This window comes from Rattus norvegicus, chromosome 2 (genome assembly GCF_036323735.1).
Source record: "Rattus norvegicus strain BN/NHsdMcwi chromosome 2, GRCr8, whole genome shotgun sequence".
Lineage (NCBI taxonomy): Eukaryota > Metazoa > Chordata > Mammalia > Rodentia > Muridae > Rattus > Rattus norvegicus.
Genome location: NC_086020.1, coordinates 240,341,678 through 240,354,226, shown reverse-complemented (window position 1 = coordinate 240,354,226; position 12,549 = coordinate 240,341,678). Strand labels below are relative to the sequence as shown.

Sequence of the window (12,549 nt, the reverse complement as noted above, 5' to 3'; positions counted from 1 at the left end):
CTTTTACCATCGCTCTCCGGGAGTCACTCCTCTTTGGTCATAAGAAGAATGCTGTCACCTGTTCAGCTTAGATGTGCTCGATACCGGTTCATCTACAGAGTCTCCTTTTCTAGTAAAAGAAAAGTCTCAAGTTCTCTCTGTGAAAGTGTAGTTCATACAGCCCTATGCTCATGTTCGCCTTGGATGCTTTTATAGTCCGTTATATAGAAACTGCTACAAGTTGTGTAAATACCCTGCCGGGTCCATTCATGTTCATCAGAGGTGGGATGGTAGCCAATAAAACAGTGCTTACTTGAGTGTAAGCCATCACTGCAACCCCCCCAGCCCCTCCCCACCAAAAAATAGAACCAGGACAAATTCCTTGCCTCCACTTAAAGAAGCAAATTTCATGTGCCTTTTTTCTGTAAGCAGACGAAAGATGTTTCATGTATTTAGATGAATAGAGGAGGGGGTGATACATGTTTCTCTCAATTCAAGCTTGAAATTCAGGCTTAAAACTGAACTTTGCTTCCATGGGGTGGGATGGGTCCAAAGATTTGAACTATAAAATTTTTACCCATTATAATTTTTCGTAAAAAAGAAAGTAGGAACAACTTGAAAGGATTGCCTCCCAGAAGGTTACTGGAAGGAAGCCAGCTTGTCTTATTTCTTGACCTTGACGTTTTCTCTAAGGATGGTCCTCCCCACCACATATTTCACTAAGAAAACAGTTCCAGATCACCTCCTTTCTGTCAAATGACTGCATTAAATCTCAAGCTTCAGTAGGAAACGTTACTGACAAGTGGGGGAAAGTGAGGTTGCTTCACAGTGTAATAAAATTAAGATGTTTCAGGTAAGAGTGTCTTCCAGGTGCTCCCTGCCCATGGCTTTGAGACCTCAAAGAGCACACACAGACCAGAGCATGAGGGTTAGAGTTCGGATGACTGGGACTGGATTTGAGGTAAATCCTGACCATTTTCACTACGTTCAGAGTGGGGATTTCTGCTGGGTCAGATTGAGTCTCCAAAGGGCCACACACAAGGATAGCTGAGACCACCACCAAGCTGGAAAATGTGGACGTCTTGAGGGTAGAGCCTCTTCAAGCATCATGTGCCTTGCCCACACTATTTGTGCGTCCTTAAGAGGTATTTAGTACTAGTGGGGACTGTCAGGAACCCAAAGTTCATCTCAAGGTAATGTGGCCACTAACCTGAGCTGGAAAGTCCAGAGAAGCAACTTCCTGTCAAAATCAATCAGACAGAACATGAACAATAGCTCTGACATCCCCAGGTAAGGAGAAAGAGAAAGAGAGAGAGAGAGAGAGAGAGAGAGAGAGAGAGAGAGAGAGAGAGTGTTTCAGTAGACCTCACCACCTCACTGGCATCCCCCTCCCTCCCCTGAAGGCATTCCTGTTCTCAGAAGTCTTGACAGGCAGGTTCGGTTTTAAAAGCCTATAGTTTCTGGAAGTTTTTCTGAACAGGTTGTGAGATGTCATTATGTGTATGGATCCTAGTGTACAAACGATGAGAGTTTGAAGTGACAACTGATCCCTAGGAAATCCAGTGCAGGCAAGCTCACTTACTCTTCAGCTGCTATAGGTCACACACACACACACACACACACACACACACACACACACACTCACACACACACTCACACTCACACTCACATACACATGTATGCACACACACAAGCTCATGCACACACACACTCACACACACGCACACACACACATACACATGTATGCACACACACACGCACACGCATATGCACATCTTTCTATGTTGTGCTATCGAAGCTGAAAGCCTTGTGGAAATATTTCAAAGGCATAGTAATCCTTAAGCAAGCCAGTGCTGTGAGCCTAAGAGACCAGTGATGACTGATGGGTCTCCGCATAGTTTTTCACAAGCATTTTTAAATCATGAGTCAGAATTCGGCTCCAGAAAAAACATTCTATCGTTCCCAGCCCACATGGCTTTCTCATTTGACTTTATTAGGAAAAAAAAATTCCTTTGCAGCTCTCTTAAAAGAACTGGAGAAGAGACTGGGGAAAAGGAGGTCCAGGGACCCAAATAGGGACCCATCTCAAAAAGAGGCTCCAAGGCCTGACACTATTGCTGACACTATAGTGTGCTTACAGGCAGGAGCCAAGTCAGACACAGATCCTTACTCCCAACCAACGGACTGAAGTTGGGGATCCCTGTGGTTGAATGAGGAAAAGGCTAGAAGAAGCTGAGGAGGAGGAGCACCAGCAGTCTCAACTAGCCTGGACCCCTGAAATCTCTCAGACACTGAGCCACCTGTGTGTTTTATAAAGATGAGGGGGAAGAATGTGTTTGGTGTTTGTGTAGTCAGGTGTGTGGGAAGGAGGTGCCTCCACGGGCCCATGCTGATCCCTTCACACTGAGGGACCATCCACAGATGGTTTAGTATAGAATAGAGTTCAGGCAAGGCATGGCATGAGGAGGGGAGTTCAGAGGATAGTAGAGACAGAGAAAGGGAGAGAGAGGGAGGGAGAGGGAGGGGGGCAGCCATGAGTATTCAGAGAGAGGGAAGAGAGGAATGGGGCAAGAGGGGGAGCCGGACAAGAGGACAGAGCAGGAGCAAGAAGGCAAGAGAGAGGAGGGGCTAAGCAGCTCCTTTTATAGTGAGGCAGGCACACCTGGCTGTTGCCATGTAACTGTGGGGTGGAGTCTAGATAAAATGCTAACACCACCAACCAGGCATCATACACTAGCTGGTCCAAGGACTCGAAACAGACAGCAGAAGACTACCTGGTCTGGCCTCAGTGAGAGAAGAGGCACCAAACCCTTGACTTGAGGCCCCAGGGAGTGGAAAGGCCTGGCAGGGTAGGGATGGGAGTGGGGACATAGTCTTGGAGGGGAAGAGGAGGAGGAATGGGATTGTTGGAGGGCGAACCAGGAGGGGGATAATGACTGACCTGTAAAAAGATTAAAGATAGATAAATAAATAAATAAATAAATAATAAATAAATAAATAAATAATCGTAAGTAAATACAGGCTGACAGGACTATAGCGATCTAACATGAGCAGTAACAATAGCTGTTAGAGGCTGTTGACCAGAATGAAGACTCACTAGTGGTTTTCTGACTTAAGTATCGATCGTAATGATTTTTGCGGCTTTTACACGCAAACATGGGCTGTCTGATTTTTACAAGATAAACCGAGTAGATTCGTCCGAATCACTGTGTCTTGTTGAAACAGAAATACACTTGCCACCGTGTCCCTTTGCATAGCTGCTGAGGGAGCTGGCCGGCTGCGCTAGTTTTGCTCAGTGCTCCTCTACCCAGTCCTCTGAGTTTTCATTTCCTACCTCGAAGGGAAGAGAGAGAGAGAGAGAGAGAGAGAGAGAGAGAGAGAGGGAGGGAGAGAGGGAGGGAGGGAGGGAGGGAGGGAGGGAGGGAGAGAGAGAAGATAGAAAGGAAGATAAACAATTTTCTCAAGGGCTCCCAGCTAATGACAGTACCCACTTCAGATGTCTTCTTTGACGAGTCTGAACATTGAATTTGCTCGGAGGTCAGAGAAGATTCCCCCTCCCTCATGGTTTGGTCTCTTCCATCAGAGAAGAAGCGTCTTAAACAAACACAGAAACACTTCCCGGAAGCAGACCAGTTAACCGAGTTGGAGGTCAAAGGTGATGCTGACCATCCTGGTTATTGAATTATCACTTTGGCTATAACTCAATTAAAAAAATCTCCAGGAAGGAGCTGTAATGTAGGAGAAATGTCAGGATTTGAGTCACAGCATCCAGTTTTTGATCTTCATCTGACTAAAAAAGTAATACAGATTAACCACTTTGCAATGGAGCCAAAACTCCTCTCTCTCTCTCTCTCTCTCTCTCTCTCTCTCTCTCTCTCTCTCTCTCTCACACACACACACACACACACACACACACACACACACACACAAAGATATCAGAGATTTTATTTTTATTTCCCTGTACAACCAAACACTAAAAAACAGCCAAAGTCGTGTGAAGAAAATCACAGCACCTCAGTCTCCTTGCGCTCTTTTGACATGTTATTTACTTTTTTAAAGTGCGTTTCATCATTGAGGGTTTTCAAATATTGTCATCTCCCTGTCTTTTCACTCTCTGAACAGAAACGTGATATTTTGCTTTAAACGAGAAATTTTCACTAAAATAAGATGGTCTTCAGGGCCCCGCCCCTGTGGCCCTTTGTGACGGCTCTATGTCTCCTGCCAACCAGGCCTTCCGGCAAGCTGGGCAATAGACCGGTGCCTATGGCAGGGTTCCACCCCCTTGCCCTTTCTGAGCCTTGTGGTAAGCTCCATGGTTGCTCTCGGGTCCTGAGGCCACACACTCTAGCATCTAGGAACTGGAATTCAGAGTGGGCTTACCTAAGGGCGGTTCTCTTCAGCTTTGAGAACTAAACACCCACGCCCTCTCCGCGCTAGACCTGAGGAACCAGTCTGCACCTAAGCCTCAAGCACCTTGTACACTCAGGGCTACCTCAGAGCTGAGGGAAGGGTCCGGTGGAAGCAGGGGATTTGCTCCCTGGGCTCCAGCCTGGCTGAGACCGTCAATAGTTTCTGGCCAGCTGTCCTATTTGCTGGATCGTTTGTTGATGCTTAACCTCTGTCCCTGCTCCTGCACCCCTCGCTCCGTTTCTTTATTCCCATTTAGCCCTTTCCAAATTTATATATATATATATATATATATATATATATATATATATATATACACACACATACATATATGTATATGCATGTATATGTGTATATAAGTATATGTGTATATGTATATATGTATATATACATATATGTATATATGTATATATTATTTTTCCCTGCCTCTGTTCTTTCCTGCCTCTATGTTCTTCTGGCTTCATAACCTTTTTTTTCAAAACTCTTTAAGCATTTGCCAAGCTTGGCAGCTCTACCTGTAATCCCAGTAATCAGGAGACTTCCACAAGAGAACAGGATTTAAGACCAGCCTGGACTATAGTAGTATACTAGATATCTGTCAAAATATATGTATGTATGTATGTATGTATGTATGTATGTATGTATGTATATATTAATTATATAAATTATAAAATTGCTTGTGTTTACATTTCTCCTTCTATTTTTGGGAAAAAAGACTCCCTGCCCCTCATCTTCTATAGCTGCCATTTTGCCCTGCAGCAGGTCAGAAGTCTCATCAGGAGAGGGTACCTTAAATTGTAGAAACTGTGTAGACCATGGAAAGAATCTCGACTGACAGAGAGACTTGTAGGTTGTCCCTACTGCTGTCCTGGCTGACAGCTGCGCCACTCACCGTGTGCTGTGTCCTCTTGTGACAGTTCTGTGACTCTTAGACCTTCCAGTCATCATCCCCATATCTGATGCAACTTAATTCTAACCCTAACCCTGGTTTGTCTTGTCCCTACGGGTCCTTTTAGAAGGGTCACCAGAGCAATTTATTTCCTAAGGTTCTTGCCACATCATTTTAACCACTTCAGTCCACTCCTGTAAAATGTAGTCAAACTTAGAAACTGTCAGAAGCAACACAATGGACTTGCTACATTGGTCTGACCTCATGCATTGGTCTCTACTTAAATTGCTGCCTGATTTTGACTGACTCGAAAGAGAAAATGGAGGTGCTGGGTGGTGCTTCTGGAGGGCATTTGCCATCAGTTTGGGGCTCTAAAACCACAAACCAACACGGAAAACCTTTGATCCTGCAGAAATGAACTTTTGATGACCTATTCAACGCCAGGGCTTTTGCTGAACAGGCCAGTTTAATTATGTAAACACACCCTCAGAGTTGGTTATATAATACAGTAATTACAACATCTAACATTTACCTAAAACGTTTAACGTGTTTTAACACAGGTTAACAAAAGCAGCATCTTTTAGTATTTATCCATTTATTCCGTATTTACCCGATTTTAGTGTTCCTTTATATGCTAATATATTAGTGTCGATCACTTAATGAAGTGGCAGTATTAGGATCTATGCAGCTTCGGACTCTCACAGACATGGGCTTAAGCCTCTTCTCTCTTACTTAACCTCTCCTAAATTGTTTCCTCCTCCGGAAAATTGGAATCAGCCTACCTTGCCCAGGGTTGGCCTGAGGATTATCGGTAATATATGTAAAGAGCCTCCCGTGCCACCCACCGCCAGACGGGCAGTGAGTGATTCAGTAGCAGCCTCTTTCATTAGGAAGATATTGTAAGCAGCATACATACCTCTCGACTTCAAGTTCGAGGAAAATAATCAGCCCCCAGCTGCTTGGCCAGGAAATATTTTCAGGGGGACATCCTATGAGCAGTGGCCCGGGAGCCACCAGGCGCCTATCTCTAAGGAATTCCTTTCCTCAGAGGCCCCAAAGGGATCCTCAGCTCTATGCAATAATCTGTGTTATGCAAAGAAAAAGAGAGCAGGCCTCATGGGCCCCTGTAGGATTGACTTAGCTACTTTACAAAATACATGTGTGCCCAGATTTCACCCGAGTCCACAGCCTCTTCCTCCACCCTCTCATTCTCTCCTGGATGTAGTTGTTTAGTTCCTTTGTCTCAGTGGTCGGAGTTACTTCAGTGGGCACTCTGAGGATGGGTGCACAGAGTAAAAGAAGCCTTACCCCGCCCTAGTTACCGTGATGAATGTCTACTGGGCACCTAGTTTTGACTGAACTCTTTATGGAGAGCATTGTCTCACTTGTTTTTCTAAGCTTCTAATTCTTGTACCAAGTCTGTAACCAAATACTCCTTGTATTTTATGAGTGAAAAGTAGGCTTGGCAAGGCAGAATAGCTGACAGGAGATGAAAATTTGAGTCAACAGAAAGTCTTGAGAACTTTATTACTGCAATTGGACATCCCAGACAGAAAAAAAGAAAGTGTTTTTGTTTGTTTGTTTTCTGCTATTTAGACAAGGTCTCAATATAAAAGCCCAGGCTAAGCATAGCCTCTTGATCTTTCTGCCTCAGGCCCCAGCGTTAAGGGAAAGCACCTCACTTTTCAAGGACACTGACAACCCAACAGCATGAGTCTCAGCTCCTGTGAGAACGTAGGAGAGAACAGTTGATTGTTGAAGTCCCACGGAAAGTTTATTACGGAGACTGTGTTGGATCTGGGTTTTGAAGGATAGGTAGGAGTTTGATGGATGAAGTCAGAGCAGACGAGTGTGTTAGGGAGATGGACGAGTGCAGGAGAAGTATCAGGTGGGATGACCTGCAGAGGAAATGGGGGATGGTTAGGGAGATAGCCCAGGAAAGCCTAAACGGGTGCTCTAGAGAGCTCAACTTCTTTGCAGCTAGGAGCTGCTGCAAAGCCCAGGTCACAGCACAGAAGGAGATGCAGTGTTAGCACTGGGTGTATTCTCTCACATCAGCTTCTAGGGCTCGAGACTCTGCACAGACATCATTGCAAACTGAGGACACTGCTAGTGGAGGGAGACTTGAGAATGCTCAGGAGAAAGGGAGGTGAGAAGAACATGGAGGGAGCCTCTTACCTTGTCAGCATTACTTAGTCCTGACTCATTTGGTGAAAGACCCTTCAATGTCCACTCTTGATGGCTGTGAGGAAACACCTGAGGAGATTCTTTTGGGGGAAAGAGGGTTTTGTTTCAGCCCTTGATCCAGGCGGATATCAGATGTTCTGGCGGGAATAGTGTGGCGGCCATACGAGCTCCCATCGTGACCACTGACAGGAAGACTCAGTAGCTCCCTGCATTCTATCAAAGACCCTCAGCCTATATGATAGAGAGTCCTCTCTGGGAACATCCCAAACAGACATGCCCAGAGGTGTTTTCTCAATCCAATCAAGTTGTCAGAACAAAACACCACAGTTGACATTCTTAGATTTCCCCAATAAGAATGCAATATAAATAGTTCCTACATCAAGAAACAAATGCAGAAACATGAGCCTCTTCTGTCCTGTACCTTACAACTCCAAATACAGCACACCTGACTTCCACTTCTATAGTTTACCCTGGCCTACATTTTAACTGTATAGGCATGGATATTGCAATATTAATACCTCACATGTGGTTTGTCCATGAATCTCACCCTTGCGAGACTGTGAAGCTGTGGTTCTTACCTTTTATTCGCTGTATAGGGCTCCACTGACGATATTACTGTATATTATGTATTTGGCCTTGGAATCCTTTCCTTCTGTCCCTTTAAAAAGTGATCAGCCCAAAACCTTAACGACTTGAGACTCAGCCTTCATCCATAGGGCTGGAAAGTGCAGTAGGGGAGTCTGACCCAATGTCATCTTACTTAAAAGCCTAAAGGGCAGAATCACCTGAGCTTAATTAGTATTTACTGACCTTATGCATAGGGTTACACTATAGCTGTCTTCAGACACACCGGAAGAGGGCATCGGATCCCATTACTCATGGTTGTGAGCCACCATGTGGTTGCTGGGAATTGAACTCAGGACCTCTGGAAGTCAGCCAGTGCTCTTAACCACTGAGTCATCTCTCCAGTCCCTTAATTAGTATTTAGACAAGAGCCATAATAGTTGATGAGTTAATCGAAGATTTGTTATGTTTAGGGACGGTCCCTAGCTTCCAAGAGCACTGTGAAGAATGGAGAAAGTTACCTGTAGTGTTAATAAGCAGCCACCAGCAGATGCCATGAAACCACTGGTACCCATGTGCAGAGTACCCTGGCCAGCAGGTCCACTATTCTAGCCTTGATTCTTTTTTTTTTCTTTTTCTTTTTTCCGGAGCTGGGGACCGAACCCAGGGCCTTGCGCTTGCTAGGCAAGCGCTCTACCACTGAGCTAAATCCCTAGCCAGGTCCACTATTCTAAGACCCTCGCTTGTACTTCTCCCTGTGACCCGCTCCTCCCCGCAAAAAATCCAACTCTGTGGAGGAAGGCAGACGATGATACTCTACCATTCATGTATGGCATTTTCTTCCTAGCCCACGCTTAGTAAGGAAGCAGGGGAAGGATGCTCAAATTCAGGCTTGGCGTTTCGGACCCAATGTACCAACAGCATTATATCTGATGATGTTGCGAGGATACTGGCCTAACTAGGATGCTATGAGGGACTGACATGTACGACTGAGAGGTGAAGAGTGGAGACAAGATATTGGTTTAAGACTCTGGAGCGACATTATTGCAAACGAAGGGCACAGGTAATAAAAAAAAAAAGAGCTCCGGTCAGGAATGAGGGTAGCATACAGAAGGATCAGAAATAAAGCGGGAATTGAGGGAGTGAGCTTAGCCAGGCATGGCTGGGATCCTAGAGTCATGGATAGAGTAGTCTGAACTGCATGTAGCTGTCTTCCTGGGTTCTTACATCCCGGTTGAGGACATTGGTCTCTTGAGCATAACAAATGTGTTATCTGCATAAAGGGTGTCCATGTTCAAAACTCTGCTCTACCCTACTCTAGTTATTCTCGAGTGATGCTCCTCCTTTGCTGCCGCCGCCCTGCCCCCATGAACTGCCGAAGGCCCACAGTCAGTGAGAGAATATGACTGGTTCCGATTTTGCCTGCAGTTTTCCATCCCTGACTGCAGTTCGGAATTGAACCATCTGGATAGGAATCAGGGGTCAGAGCCCCTTCAAGAGGTTAAGCGCATGGAGGATAGAATGAGCAAGAGGTTCTGGGAAACTCTACCCAGAAACCCCGTGCTTCGCTCCGTTACTATGACAACGCGCTCTGATTACAAACAACTTAGGAGAGGAAAGGGCTTACTTGGCTTGCATTATAGGTCACAGTCTCTCACTGAGGGAAGCTGGACCAGGAACTGAAGCAGGAACTTACAGCCCAAACCATAGAGGCACATTGTTTGCTGGCTGCTTTGCAGGCTCATGCCTAGCTAGCTTTCTTCTATGGACCAGGACGTCACGCCCAGGAAAGTTCCAGACGTGGACCTGCCAGTGTGTCACCTACAATGAGATAGGCCCTTCTTACAATCCAGATGATCCCCCAAAAACACGCCCGGGCCAGTCTGATCGGGGCAATCCCTTAGCCGAGTCTCCCATCGCAGGTAACTTGTGGACTCCGTCAAGTTGATGGTTCATCTAACTAGGAAACTCCGGAAGTCACCGATTGCTGCTTGCTTGTTTGTTTGTTTTTCTCTTTTTAAGTCCAAAATCTAACAGAGTATATTTTCTTTGAAGAAGCTGCCTTTTTAGATCAGTGATGGTTTGGGCTTCTGTGTCCTGCTGTGTTTCAAGGTGACCCAGTGTTGGCTGTTCCTCATCATCACGCCCCTGCTCTCATTATATGCCTCCCTGATTACCGTTCTGCGGGTTGATTGGATCTGTATTCAAGACATTTGTACATCATAGTTCCTGGACACATCTATATGTTAGCAAATCAAGTATGATTAATCTCTGGAATTATTGGCTAGGGTTGGCTTCTTCTTCTCAATGCCTGCTCTCTCTAGCTTGTAATTTTAATTAGCCCTTGCTCCTTGTTCTACACCCCCCCCACCCCCCAAGAACGGGCTCGCTATCTCTCTGGCTCCAACTCTCAGCCTCCTCCCCTGAATGCTACTCTGAGTTCTGCATTCAGATTCCCTAATCAACTTGGGACGAAGGGTGAAGGGTGCAGTCACATTAAAGTTGCAGTTTGTAGGAAATAGAATGGCTTTTCAATTTAGGGTGGATTGAATCGATGTTAGAAAAACTGGATTCTTTTGGAAAAGAAAATAATAAAAATAGTTTATATAGCAATGAATATTTAAAATAACAATGCCCCGTGACTTTAAGAATACGAATTCCGCAGAGATATTTGAACTTGTTGAGGTCATCTTTTCAGGCTTCAAAAGGCTAGTAATGCCCATTTCTGTCTGCACTGTACTATAACTGGGTCAAAAGGTTAAATGATGAAATCCTGATATTACACTTCAAATATGACTGCAGATTCCAAGGTTCGAAGACTACATTAATGTTGCTACTGGTGACTCACAGAAAATTCATTCAAAAATAAATTTTTACTGATTTTTCAAAATTATTTTGTCTTCAAAAGGGATATTTTTATTGAATTTAAGTCATTTAATATCCTTTTCTTAATCTAAGCTTTAAAAAAATAAGGTATATAGCTGTCTCCTGAGCATGACAAAAACAGAGGCAGATGCTCGCAGCCAACCATTGGACTGAGAACAGGGTCCCCATTGGAGAAGTTAGAGAAAGGATTGAAGGAGCTGAAGTGGTTTGCAACCCCATAAGAACAACAATACCAACCAACCAGAGCTCCCAGGGACTAAACCACCATCCAAAGTGTACTCATAGACAGACCCATGGCTCCAGCTGCATATGTAGCAGAGGATGGCCTTGTTGGGCACCAATGGGAGGAGAAGCCCTTGGTCCTGCCAAGGCTGGACCCCCCAGTCTAAGAAAATGTCAGGGCAGGGAGGCAGGAAGGGGGAGATTGGAGAGGGGGAAACACCTGTATAGAAGAAGGGAGAGGGGGATGGGATGTGGGTTTATGGACAGGAAAGCAGGAAAGGGGATAACATTTGAAATGTAAATAAATATCCAGTAAAAAAAGAAAAGAAAAGAAAGAAAAACTGAATTTGAGAGTCCAGTGACATATATCTGGCTAGAGATCGCCCTTTCTAAGTGCTTTCACGCAATGGAAAATTGATCCCCAAATCTGGACAGTTCAGAGTCACGTCTGTCACTTCTGGAGGGAATGAATCACAGCTGCCATTGCCTGGTGACGTAGCACTGTTTGTCGGAGCAACAGGACCTCGGGGAGCAGAATAGGATGGGTGGGCTCTGAGCCTTCTGCCCTAAACACCGTGTGCTGGGGTCACCAGTAGTCTTCATCATGCCCAATTTTATGTGATCCTGGGGACTGAAGTGCACCTCGGCCTTCGGGCACGCTGGACAGGCACTACACCAACAGTCTCAGAAGCAGCCCCTGATTTCGGCAACGTTCGGTGCCTATATTGCTTTGTTTTCCCCCATCTTGCTTCCTAGAGGCACCAGATTTCCCTCTCATTTGACTTTTATGCTAAGGAAGGCTTCCTAGGTAGGCCTGTCATTTGTCTGTGGCAAATGTCTGCAGCGAGCAAAGTTCAATTACCTCCTGAATATGTAAAATAATCGTAAGACAAACCTGCTTTGAATTTCTGATTACCCTCTCTTTCCCCCACGAGATAATATTGTATTGTTTCTCCAAAGATCTAGTATCTCGAACAAGATAATTATATTTGTACTAAAATGCAAGTCAAATTTCTCCTCTCTGAAAGAAGAAGAGAGGTACCGGTTTCAGGAAGATTTAGGTTCAAATTTAATCACTTTCTCTCTGAACTTCAAGCAAAATTTAATTATCCCGATCTTGACTTAACACTGAGGAACACACAAACAGTGCAGGTGAGAACAGATAAGGACAGAGCATGTGCTGGAGAGAACAAAGAGCAGAGATAAAGTTTTCAAGATTTAAGAATGTCATTTATATAGCCAGCTGAAGCACTTTTCTTCCTTTAAAAAAAAAGACAACCGGTACTAAATAATATTGGTTTGCTGTAAATATGAATGTTTAGCAGTAGCAAGTTGATGCAGTTTCCATGTTCCTAGACCCATGTTTAACTGGGAATTGTAAGAAAGATTCACTGTTATGAAGTGAAAGTATTTGA

The 12,549-nt window shown here is 44.8% G+C and overlaps 1 long non-coding RNA gene across 3 annotated transcripts; it reads right to left on the bottom strand.

Moving 5' to 3' along the window:
• Positions 1-6,785: 6,785 nt before the first annotated feature.
• On the bottom strand, positions 6,786-9,586 carry LOC134486003 (uncharacterized). Of its 3 annotated transcripts, XR_010064507.1 has the most exons (4): positions 8,548-9,586; positions 8,273-8,434; positions 7,454-7,542; positions 6,786-7,173 (listed from the first exon to the last, which is right to left on the bottom strand). It is a non-coding gene; the product is annotated as an uncharacterized LOC134486003 (long non-coding RNA). The 3 variants fall into 3 exon arrangements; XR_010064508.1 differs by having other exon boundaries at positions 8,273-9,550; XR_010064509.1 differs by lacking the exon at positions 7,454-7,542 and having other exon boundaries at positions 8,273-9,550.
• Between the last annotated feature and the right edge of the window lie 2,963 nt (positions 9,587-12,549).